A 12,087-nucleotide genomic window follows, 5' to 3' on the forward strand; every position below is an offset into this window, starting at 1 on the left:
AACTCTATAGAAAAGGGGGGACTGAATCAGGGGAGGAGAGGGAAGCAGAGGTTAAATAATTTGCTAAGAAGCTGTTTGTTAAAAACAATGCATACAGCTTGCTCAACACTTATTGTGCCTACCAAAGCAGGATGAGAAGATAGAAGACTATTGATAAAGGGAAGGAATCTTGACCAAAGATCCTGTTTTCAACCTAAAACTAACTTAAACCAGCCTTGAAGTTTGGACTTGGGCCAGGGACATAAAGAGCATGTGCAGGGAAGCAAGGTGAAAATTTCAGAAGGAGAAAGACTCTTACTTCATCCCGGAGACCCCTGCCCACAACCACCAGACGACACTGCGCAAGCGCAACGCGGATGTAAATGACGTTTCGGCTTATTAGAATATGAGGCAAGGCTAGGCAGGGCTAGGTAATGAATATGTATAGGTGTATTGGGAAACTTAATGAATATGGAGCTTATAACCTGATACATACCAAGCTGAATGCAGCTGTCAGCATGCACGACTTCGGAGGAGCTATCCCCCATGTATCCCAGCGCTGGAATAAACATACCTACTTTACTACTCATTCCAGTACTGGAGTCTTTTCCGCATATCATAATGTTGGGGGTGTTAGAGGTTAGGATTTTTTCTTTTTTTTTTTCTTTCAGGGAATTTTCTCCCATCTGTTGCCTAAGAGATAATAACGACCGGTACTTAAGAGAGACAAAAGAAGTGGCCAAGGTGGGGGGAAGAGGTGCAGCTGGCTGCAGCTTCTTCGCTGAGGGCTTTTCTCTTGGGAAGGGCAGAGAAACCACGAGTGTTTAGGCTGGGGGTGTGAAGGGCTGGGCTCAGCTCCTCTTACTCTTGGGATCGGAGAGGAACGGTCGAGCTGCTACTACCGCTGGGGAATTTGCTGCCATTGCAGAGTCTAGCCTGTTGCTGCTTTCTTTCTTATTGTGGGTGAGCCTGCTTTCGTACATTAGGACCTTATTAACACCCTAACACACTGGAAAGGAGCCTCACCACCTACTCGGGTGCCTCTGATATGTGGAAAATGCTCCACTACTGGAATAAGTAGTAAAGTAGGTATGTTTATTCCAGCGCTAGGATGCACGGGGGATAATTCCTCCAAAGTCATGTGCATGCCAACAGCTCCATTCAGCTTGGCGTATATCGGGTTACAAATTCCATATTCATTAAATTTCCCAATATGCCTATACATATTCATTACCTAGCCCTGCCTAGCCTTGCCTCATATTCTAATAAGCCAAAACGTCATTTACATCCGCGTTGCGCTTGCGCAGTGTCGTCTGGTGGTTGTGGGCAGGGGTCTCCGGGATGAAGTAAGAGTCTTTCTCCTTCTGAAATTTTCACCTTGCTTCCCTGCACATGCTCTTTATGTCCCTGGCCCAAGTCCAAACTTCAAGGCTGGTTTAAGTTAGTTTTAGGTTGAAAACAGGATCTTTGGTCAAGATTCCTTCCCTTTATCAATAGTCTTCTATCTTCTCATCCTGCTTTGGTAGGCACAATAAGTGTTGAGCAAGCTGTATGCATTGTTTTAACAAACAGCTTCTTAGCAAATCATTTAACCTCTGCTTCCCTCTCCTCCCCTGATTCAGTTAGGTTTTTACTTTGATGGCACACAACCAAGGAAAATATGATACTGGTTTTAGCACCTAGAATTCACCTTCAATTAGTATTTAGCTGAAATTCAAGATGTTGTTTCTACAGAAAAAAGATGAACCACAGTGCCATAGGACACTTGTGGTGAAAGAAGAATTTATGTAAACCAGGTTTTCTTTACAAGTGATTATTCTTGTTTAAAAATACGTGGACAGCAGGAACTACTTATGCTTTCTTTCAATAAGACAGTATCTGGAGGGGTGACTGACAAGCTTTAGCTGCAGCGATGGGAGCGTATAAAACCTTTTTTAAAAGGTTTATCTCTGTCTAGAGTAAGAACTGGTTAGTGGCATTCCTATTTAAAAGTTTAAAAGGAATGTGTGGTTTGGCTTCAAGTAGTTTAATGAAGTTCATCTCCCACTGCAGAAGCATCTTCCATATTTAAGGTCAGGAAAACCCATTTTGGTAGTTTCACAAAACCTCACTCACCAAGTAATTTCTGAACTGTGGCAGTGACTGGTGCTTTGGCCAGGGAATGTGTCTTTATAGAGATCATCAGCCTTCATTTTTAAATAGACAACCTGCCATATATCTTGGAAACCCTTAGCAGTATTTTCACCTTTAAAGTTTTTCTTTTTCTTTTACAGCCATGGGGTTTCCTACAGGTCTCAAGAGCTATCTCAAATCAGACATCATCCTTGTTAGGTACTCAGAGACCACAGGCTCAACTATTTCTGCTTGTTCTATTCTCATCTGACTGCAGACTCTGTGTAGTTTTCTACATTATTACAGAGAGTTTCAATTAATTAAATGGGCTGAAAAAGTAGATAAAACTGGGGGTTGGATACCTTCACAACCATGAAATTTTTCTATAGACTAGCTGTGTCTGAGCATTCCATCATCATTTGGCAAACAATACTCATTAGTCAAAATATAATTAATAGCTTCAGTGTAGCATATTGCTCTCTCTAACCAACAGAGAAACAGGGCATGCCCTGGTTTGTTCTCTCTAATCCTTTATATTGCTTCAGTGGAGTTAAGTGGCACTGGTATAAATGTGCATGATAAACAAAATAAAAACATGTTTAACCAGGCAAGACTATGAAAATACCAAGCAGGATCTCAGGCCGCTGCTCCCTTTTCAACACTAATGGTACATCAAGGAGGTGTTTGGATGTTTCTGGCAGCACTGCACACAGTGCCTCAGTCTGCAGAGGATGGGGAAAGGAAAGGGAAGGGAAAGCAGAAAGGGAAGGGAAGGGAAAGCAGAAGGGGAAGGGAAGGGAAGGAAAAGCAGAAGGGGAAGGGAAGTCAGGCCTTGTAGGGAAGGCTCAGGAGAGGTTTTGTTTAGTGTTCATAAAATATTAGTGAAAGCAATTTTCATTCTGGGTGAAACCCCTGAGATTCACAAACATGGATTTCTGCATTCCTGAAAGCAACTCCTACTCTTTCTTTGTATTCTATTTTATTTAAGTTCTTTAAAGAACATAACAAAGCAGAGGTGAATTTACTTTGAAGAAATGCTTCAAACAGTTATATTTTTTTACAACATTTTGATCAAAACACAATTTATACAATTTGCTATAACTTTTTTTCAATCAGCTGGTTTGATGAAGGTTAAAGTGCCCTCCTCATTGCTGTGCTGAGGTGGTTTAGCAACAGAAAAGTTATTTTCTCCTCTGCTTCTCTTCAGTGCGCTTCAGTAGCATTTTCTGGACAGTGTTAAAAATAGCATCTTTGCCTAAGGTAAATGTCTTTTCGCCACAGTCCCCAAATTAGCACATACCCAGTTATTGTGCACCTTTTGATCTGTCACAATAAGCTGCTGGATTTGTGCGGTACCTATCTCATCCCCAGCAATCACAGCTGAAGGTCCCTGAGAGCTCTGTCCTCCATCAGGCAATGATGGGTGAGTGGTGCACCATTGCCTTCTAACAGCATTGTGCTAATTGCCAAACCCTGAAGTGCAGTGGGATCTATGAGGAGCTATAGGATAAGGGTCCTGTCTTCCAGCTCTATATTCCACTAGTTCCTATTGCTGTGTTATTGATATCAAAATGTGCTTTTCAGGGAAGATGATAATCACATTCACAGTGGATATGAACACTACAAGTGCATGCAAAGTGTAAGTTCAGAGTTGGTTTCTTTGTATTAACTTGCATGTGGGCTTTATTAGTTTTTTCATGCTTATTACATCAATGAGTAGACCTTGAACTGAAGGTAAAAAAGATTTCCTGAATGAGGCCAAGATGTTCTAGCCCACCGATCTTAGACATCTTACTCCCTGCCCTATAAAGTATAGAGGGAACAGAAAAAGCAAGCTGTATTATACATAAACCATGGCCTCTGCTAGGACAGGTATCTGATGTTAAACTAAGAAAGAGATAAGAAGCGTAGTAAAATATGCAGAGGCTCATGATAATCCCAGAAACACTGGCTGCTGCTAAATGTTTTATAGGAACCCATCTGCACCCAATAGCCTTCCATCCAGTGAGAGACAGAAAGATGAACAGAGTAGGATGGGAGATAGCCAATGTCACTTTTGTGCATATATTCAGTACCAGCATGCTGCTTTCTTCCCCTGTCCTGGACTCCAACCCCAGCCCCACTTTTCCTGTTGTACTCTCAGCTGACAAGCTGCAGGCCTGGCTGGGGACAACTTCTTCAGGCAGGAAGGTGCAGCTGCACACACTTTAATGCCTCAAAGATTTACAGCAACTTCCCCATTTATTTCCATTTCTTTGTATAAAGCAATGTGTCTCGGTTTAGAGACAAGTTTAGGAGAAAATGCTCTGGAATTAGTGTTTCTTCTAAAGAAAAGGATTTCAGCAATCCCTTCCCACCGATAAGAAATGAATGTTAGTGGATGAAATTGAAAAAAACCAACCCTTTATTGACAAACCAAGTGCCCACACGGCATGGGAGAAAAAGTGAATAAATGCTAGATATTGAATTGTCAGAACCTTGTCCCACAAACACACCGACACCGGAACAAAAAAAAAACTCCAAAAAACCAAACACAACTAAAATGCTAGGGAAAAAAACAAAACAAAACAAACTCCCCCACCCCCCCTCAAAAAAAAAAAAAAAAAACAAACCAAAACCAAACAAACAAACAAAAAAACCCAACTGCCGACCACATGGCAGGGAGGAGGGGGGAAAAGAATTGCGACAGCATTTGTCTCAGGGAAGAAAAAACCCAAAAGGTTCACTCAGCAGCTCGGGCAAAAAAACCAGATGGGAACCTGGTGAATCTCTGATGTTGATCTCCTCTTCACAGCAGATGAAGCTGGTGGATTTAGGTTCCTTTCTTTTGCTGGGTCGGCTTTTCCGAGGTCTGCGAATGGGACGGAGCGGCCCCTCGGCTCCCCGCCGGAACTCACTTCTCCCGTCCATGGTCCTCTCTGACCTCGGAGCAAACCAAACCGAACAGCTCAGGAAAAAAACAAAGGCCGACGAAGGACTGTTGCCACAGTCTCCAAGGCCCGGGAAAGGGAAAAAAGGTTTTTGCCTAAGCTAACAAAAAACCCAAGCTAGCTAAGCAACAGAGAGAGCCCCCTCTGCCCGGCACCACAGACGCCTGGGGAGTGAGGGCTGAAAAAGGCCGCGCAAGAGCCCCCCAAGGCTCCCCCGTCCCCCGCACCCACCTTAGAGCCACAGCCACCATTGCTGGGCCTAGAATAGACGATCAGGGAATAGAAAACCACCCCAAGACACAATGTATAAAGGAAACAGACTCTAGCAGAGACGCCAGAAACCTAAGCTACATCTAAAGGAGACCTTCAGAACAAATTTCAGGTGACAGACAATGCTCAGACATGGCAATAAAGGGTGCATGGCAAGTACCATAGAGTCAAATTGCCTTTATTGGAGGCTCAGCAAAGAGGGAAATTGTTCCTCTGTGACAAAAACAAAGAACAGAATTAACTAACAGGTCTGCTTAACTTGGTGCCATAGTAAATCCATAGTGAGTTTGTCAGTACTAACCCGTGGGAGGGATGGTCTCTAAGCTAGCTGAGATGAGCTACAGCAAATGGAGCAGCAATGCCAGGGAAGAGGATTTATTAATTATATGAAAGAGAGCTCTCACAGCAACAGGACATTACAGGACAAAACGAACAGCTCATACCTCAAACACTGAAGTGAGCAAACACATACCGGCATGGGGCTTCCTGCCACTGTGAGCCCTTCTCCTTCCTGCTATTCATGCCATGCTTTGGGATTTTCCTCCCTTCCAGCCCCGATGTCAGCAGCACATATCACTGACAGGCCTCTGACAACACCAGCAGCAAAGAGATGTCTGGCAGCAGAACATCCCCTGGGGACCCAGTGAGCCTGAGAGGAGGCATGGGCTGGTCAGTGAGAGTAACACTCAGCCATTAGAAGATGGCAAAGTATGTTAAATGACTGCACAATAATGCTCCTGCTGCCTCTGTTTTCAGAGGAAACACATCTTATTGCAAAATTAAGTATAACACCTGACAAAATAAAATCCCTCTCCTGCCTGAAAACATTATTCTTACTACAACTGTACTTTAACCTGACTATTCATGACTGAAGAGAATTTTTCTTTTCAAAAAGATTTAATACATGTCACAAACCCAGTCTTGCTTTTTTCTCTCATGTAAAGCAGTCGCTTGGGACCAGAATGCAAATAATGGCATATGCTTCAATAAGTTAAGTGTTAAAGGACCATTCACAACACTTGAGGAGTCGCTGAGATTGAGAGCTTGGTGATAGAAAATCCAGGTAAACAAGCGGAAGCATAGACCAGGAGAGATTGCCTGTTTTCAGAGAGGAAATTCAAGCTATTAAATCAGAAAAAAACCCACAAAAAGGTCAAGGGCAGGAGGAGGACTTGATATTACTTTCAGTGAGCTTTCTGTAAAACTTACATTAAAATTACAATTATCTGCATAGGTTTTTATGAGAGGACTAAAACCAGGACTTCCAAGAGCTCTAAAAAATAACAAAAGTGCTACAGTTTTGCAATAAATTTACAGTCAAGGCAAAATGTTATGATGATACATTTATGGATGCACAGGTGAAGGAACCAGGTAATAATTCAAATGAAAATCAGAATGACAGAGCATCATCTACAAATTCAAGTTAATTATTAAGATGAGTGGGATTTGACAGAATATGAGGCCCAATAGCCAGAAGACAATACTAAACTCATAGATATCCTTACAAGGTAGAACCTAAGGTAAACCTTGAGTAAACCAACTTCTGACAAACATGCTCCAGGATTTACAAGCCTTCTTGGATCCTCTGCATTAAATGGTTTCTTCAAGGATGGTTTCCATAGATTGTGTTCAGAATCTCCATCTTACTTGTCAGCTAACTGATTTTTCTTATCAAATATTAATCCTCTTCCTTGAAGCAATAATGGAAGAAGATCCTCTGTCTGGATTGGTCTGGTTCTTGTCCCATAATTGCTGTGAGTAGATGAGGTTTCTGGCACACTGCTGCTTCTTCTGTTTTAATTTTTTTGCTCTCTCTCCTCTATTTCCAATGTAAAAGCCCACACCTCGTCTACTGCATAAGGGCTTGTTACTAGATACAGGATGGAGATGGCAACATTCTTCAGGTTCAGTGCTCCCAAATGATTATAGGTTTTTAATCAGTCATGTCTATTAGATCTGATTCTCTCTAAGGAAGCTCTCACAACAGCACAGACACCAGAGTTGCTGATGCGGATTCAGGAGGAAGTATTAAACCTGGCCATGTTCAGAAAATTAATGGATGAAGCACCTCAAATATTTTTATGCCTGTTCCTTTCCTGGCTAAAGACAGTCTAGAGATTCTTCTAGACACAGGGTAGCCTGAATCTGTACAAACATTCATGCCATCCCTCAGGAGTATCTGACCTCCCCATCACTAGTACTCTATCTTCATTCTCACTAAGGGCTCACAAATCAAACTCGCTCCCAGTCTATATTCCAGGTCACTTAGGAGCTGATGCTAAAAGGGGGGGAAAAGAGTAAAATTCAAAAACTGAATTAATCCTGACACAAGAAATTCACACAGCCTGTTATCCAAGGATTAAAAGGAAGGAGGGGGCAATATGTCATAAATGTGAAAAATATATATAATCTATTTCCATATATATAACATGGAACATTATGCAAAATATATAATGATAGATACTCCCATATACACACCCACACAACATATACAGAAAATATTTCATTTGTATATGTATGCGTGTGTATATATATATATATACCAAAATATTTCTGGAGGAGAAAATTGGAAGTGTGTGTCCAGACTCAATGTCCAAATAAATCCAGTATCTCCAGTGTCGCGGTGACCACGACTGACCACTGTCCAGGCTAGCTCCAGCAGTGTGCGGCAGGAGCGGGGAGCAGCCGGAGGCTCTCAGCTTTAAAGCTGCTCCTCTGGAGCTCAGCTCTGCCCAGGGGAGCTGAAGCTCCAGGCACAGCGGCTGTCAGCAGTCAGGAACGAGGGAGAGGATAAAAAGTAGCAAGGAGGCTTGCCACACGGGATAATCCAAGTTTATTGAAGGGAACTCAGAGAGGACAAGCCCCGAACACCTCCAGGGAACATTTTATAAAGGGAGGTGTTACAATGGGGATGGCTTGACAGGGGACCAATAGAAATCTCTAAGGGAGGGATATGGACAGGGATAGACATCTCCATGGGCCAATAGCCCCAAGGGGAGGAGGGAAAGGGATCACATGCCCCAATGGGGCGTCGAGGTTTAGGGGATTTCCAAAGGGGGAGGTATCCAGAGGGGTAGGGTCTCGGGGGATTGACGGGGACCATATAAGGGTAAACTGGGAGGTTTCAGGTGATGGACACTGGACCTTCGGGAACAGCAGTAGGGGTTTGGGTGATTGATAGGGAAAGAGCTAGAACAAGGGGAGGAGAACAACCATGTAGGGACCACTGGGGGAACGGCTTGGGTCTGGGGTAAACCAACTGGGAATAGGAGTGGGGAAGGTAGGGATGAACCATCGGGGTACAGAGAACATATAAAAATACAATAAAAATATCGCATCACCACACTCCAAGCCATTATATCAGCAGGATGCTGATACATTTTTCCTATCCCTTTGGCACCACAGTGAGTTTTATCCAGCATATCTTTTATAAGAACTGTAGTTGGAACACAGGCTCCTGAAGTGGATAGAAACGCCAGCAGAGGCACAAACGTAGCTTAGAAGCTCTACAAAGCTTGGCACAGAACAGGGTCCTGCTGTCCTCAGCAGTGTTGGGACACGCCCCTACCTGAGACCTACAGATCACAAGAAAAGCTAACACTAGTTTTCAAATCAATCACACACTGGATATACACGTTATATATATATATATGCTATACAAATTTATGTATACTTACAACATCTGCAAAATTTATATATATATATAAAAGTATATACATCTATATAAATGTTATTATTATCCAGACACTTTTATTTTTGCTAAATGCTATTATAAAACCTTCTTGTTTGGCCAAAAGAATTCCTTTCAGGATCTGGTTCATAGTGTACTGGGTTTAGCTGGGAAAGAGTTTGTTTTGTGCACAGCAGCTGGTACAGTGCTATGCTCAGGCTGGTGAGGAGAACAGTGTTGGTCACACAGGCACACTTTCTTTAGCTGACCAGAGACGCCCCATGCCATCTGGCATCATGTTCAGCAAGTAAGCTGAGGAGGAGGTTTTTCCAAGGTAACCGTGGTGATCATTACCTGGGTCGACATCAGTCTGTTGATGGTTACTGATTGCTTGTGCATTACTTGGTGGGATTTTTCCCTTCATTTTTGTTCCCTTTCACTTATTTATATGTCTGTATCTCAACCTATAAGGCTTTGTGGGTTTTTTCCTCACTTTTGCCCTGTTGCCCTTCCAATGCTCTTCCCCATCATACTGGGGGAAGTGAGTGAGCAGGTGGGTGGGGGCTCACCTGCTCACAGTCTGCCCAGCACAGCTGAGTAAGGACATGGGTTGGCAGCATGAAGCATCCTCCTCACATAAGGCAATAACACTATTTCAGCATCCTCCACACTGGCAGTCCAAGGAAGGGTGAAATCATAGGGCAGGGCAAAATAAAAACTTCTACATGGCAACATAAGTGATGTCTAAAGCAACAGCATTTATAAATACAGACTTTGAGGATACCTTGTAGACTGACTTTTCATAAGTCAGATGCTCCTAAAATTATTCTTGAACTATTTTCAGTAGACTTGTTGTTGAAAAACTTTTGTTTAACATCACATTCCCACATTCCCAGTGAATCTTTGATCCACTGACACAGGAGTGGGAAGAAACTCCTGAGTTCCCAAATCCTGGTGCCAGCCGTGAAGGACAGACTGCCACGTCACAATCTTGCTCATGTATTTCCCAAGTTCTGTTTAAGACCAGGTAATGCACGGGCCTGCACAGGTGCCATTGAGGGGTTTGCCTTATTGATGGCTCTTTATGCCTCATTTGGCTAGGAAATACTCTTCAAATGGAAAGAGAAATATACTTGCCCTTTCAATGATACATGGGCTTGGGGTGTTGGGTGTGTTGTTTTTCCTTGTCATTAGCCAAGACCCTGCTCCTGTGATAATGAGGAACCTCTAATAAACACGTGGCTGGTTTCTATCGATCTGTTCATGCAATGCTCCCTCCTCCCTTCAGAGACTGCTCTTCCCCGTGTCTTATATAAGACACTTCCAGTAACACACCTCTAGAGATGCCTTTTTCCCCCAGAACATTGTATTTTGGACTCCTGACCAGTTTATGATGTATTACAAACCAGTTTCTTCTGTACTGCTCCTTTCATGTGCACAGTCTCATTCTTGTTATGAAATTCCCCCTCTCTGACCGAGGTCAGCTCCTCCAATTTATCTCGCTGCTTTGGCTCCTTTCTCCTCAGCGTCCCCCCAGCCCCTTCCTGCTGTGGCTCAGCCCTGTGGGAGGCCTCGCCCAGGCTCCTAGAGTGGGGTGGGCTAGGGCAGCAGTTCAGCCATGGCAGCAGCGGAGTGGGGCGAGCATGGAGGGTGGTGGGAGGCTGTGGGTCAGGCTGGCCCCCCGCACCCAAGGCCCAGCTGGGGCTTGGCAGGACCTGTGGGACGGCCGTGATGGGAGGGTGAGGAGGGTCCGCTCTGCCTCAGCCTCTTACAGGTTCATCACAGGTTCAGTTGCCTTCTCACCTTCGGCTCCTACTTCTGCTTCAACATCCCCAGCGTCCTGCAGCAGCAGTTCCAGGGTGTGAGTGCTGGGGATCAGAGCCAGGGGTACCAGCTGGGCCTCTGTCCGGGCCATGCAAAAAGGGGCTGAACCAGCAAGACTGTTATATATCAATTATTGAGAGTTGGCTTTCGCCGTATGTTGCATCAATTATGGGTTATGAGTTATGAGTTGTGATGTTGGATATAATGATATTTTCCCAGGGGAAATATCAAGGTGATAGGATATGTTGAAATGTTTAATGTTGCTGGGTTGTGAGGGTTGGTTTTACGGGGCTGTATGATCTGTATGTTGTAATACCAGTTCCATGGGGTTTGCAAAGGGCCAGGCTGTTGCCAGCCAGACTTAAAAGGCACCACCATAAAAGGAATAACCAAGGAAAAAGGACTCCAACCAATGAGGACCTTAAAGGCCCCAGCAACAGAAAAGAGTGGGCTCCCAAAAGATTGACAAGGGGGTGGGGCTATGCAAAACTGTAAATAAATATGCATTAGGCTGATGCAATCACAGGGGTCTGAAAGGCAGGATCGCCATTTTGTGGGCAAGCCTCTGGCATCCAGCCATGTTCCCAGGGCTGTCCTCTTTTGCTTTGGCATTTTTATTGAGTTCTCAGTAAATTTTAATAACTCATTTCCATATCAGATCTGGGTCATTTATAACAAGATGGAGGTGTTGGTCACCAGTGGAGTTCCCAAACCTTTTCCTGTGGTGTCGCTACCGGAGCCATGCTCCAGGGTCTTACCTCCCAGATGCTGGGGGTGAGTGGTTGTTACTGGCATATCCACTGTGGAGGTGCAGAAGCTGGGGCAAGCCATGAGGGGTTTGGACTTTCTCTTGAACAGGGGAGGAGGGGGAAGCAGAGGTTAAATGATTTGCTAAGAAGCTGTTTGTTAAAACAATGCATACAGCTTGCTCAACACTTATTGTGCCTACCAAAGCAGGATGAGAAGATAGAAGACTATTGATAAAGGGAAGGAATCTTGACCAAAGATCCTGTTTTCAACCTAAAACTAACTTAAACCAGCCTTGAAGTTTGGACTTGGGCCAGGGACATAAAGAGCATGTGCAGGGAAGCAAGGTGAAAAGTTCAGAATGAGGAAGGCCCTTTACTTCATCTCAGGGACCCCTGCCCACAACCCCTAGACAATGCTGCGCAAGCTCAACACAGATGTAAATGACTTTTGGGCTCATTGTAATACAAGGCGAGGCTAGGCAGGGCTAGGTAATGAATATGCATAGATGTATTGGGAAGCTTAATGAATATGGAACTTGTAACCCAATATATA

General features: G+C 43.9%; 1 pseudogene; it reads left to right on the top strand.

The window, feature by feature from the left end:
• Window positions 1-12,087, top strand: part of LOC138118918 (lysosomal dipeptide transporter MFSD1-like) — a 62,474-nt pseudogene that overhangs the window by 33,494 nt on the left and 16,893 nt on the right.

This window comes from Aphelocoma coerulescens, chromosome 14 (assembly GCF_041296385.1).
Source record: "Aphelocoma coerulescens isolate FSJ_1873_10779 chromosome 14, UR_Acoe_1.0, whole genome shotgun sequence".
NCBI lineage: Eukaryota > Metazoa > Chordata > Aves > Passeriformes > Corvidae > Aphelocoma > Aphelocoma coerulescens.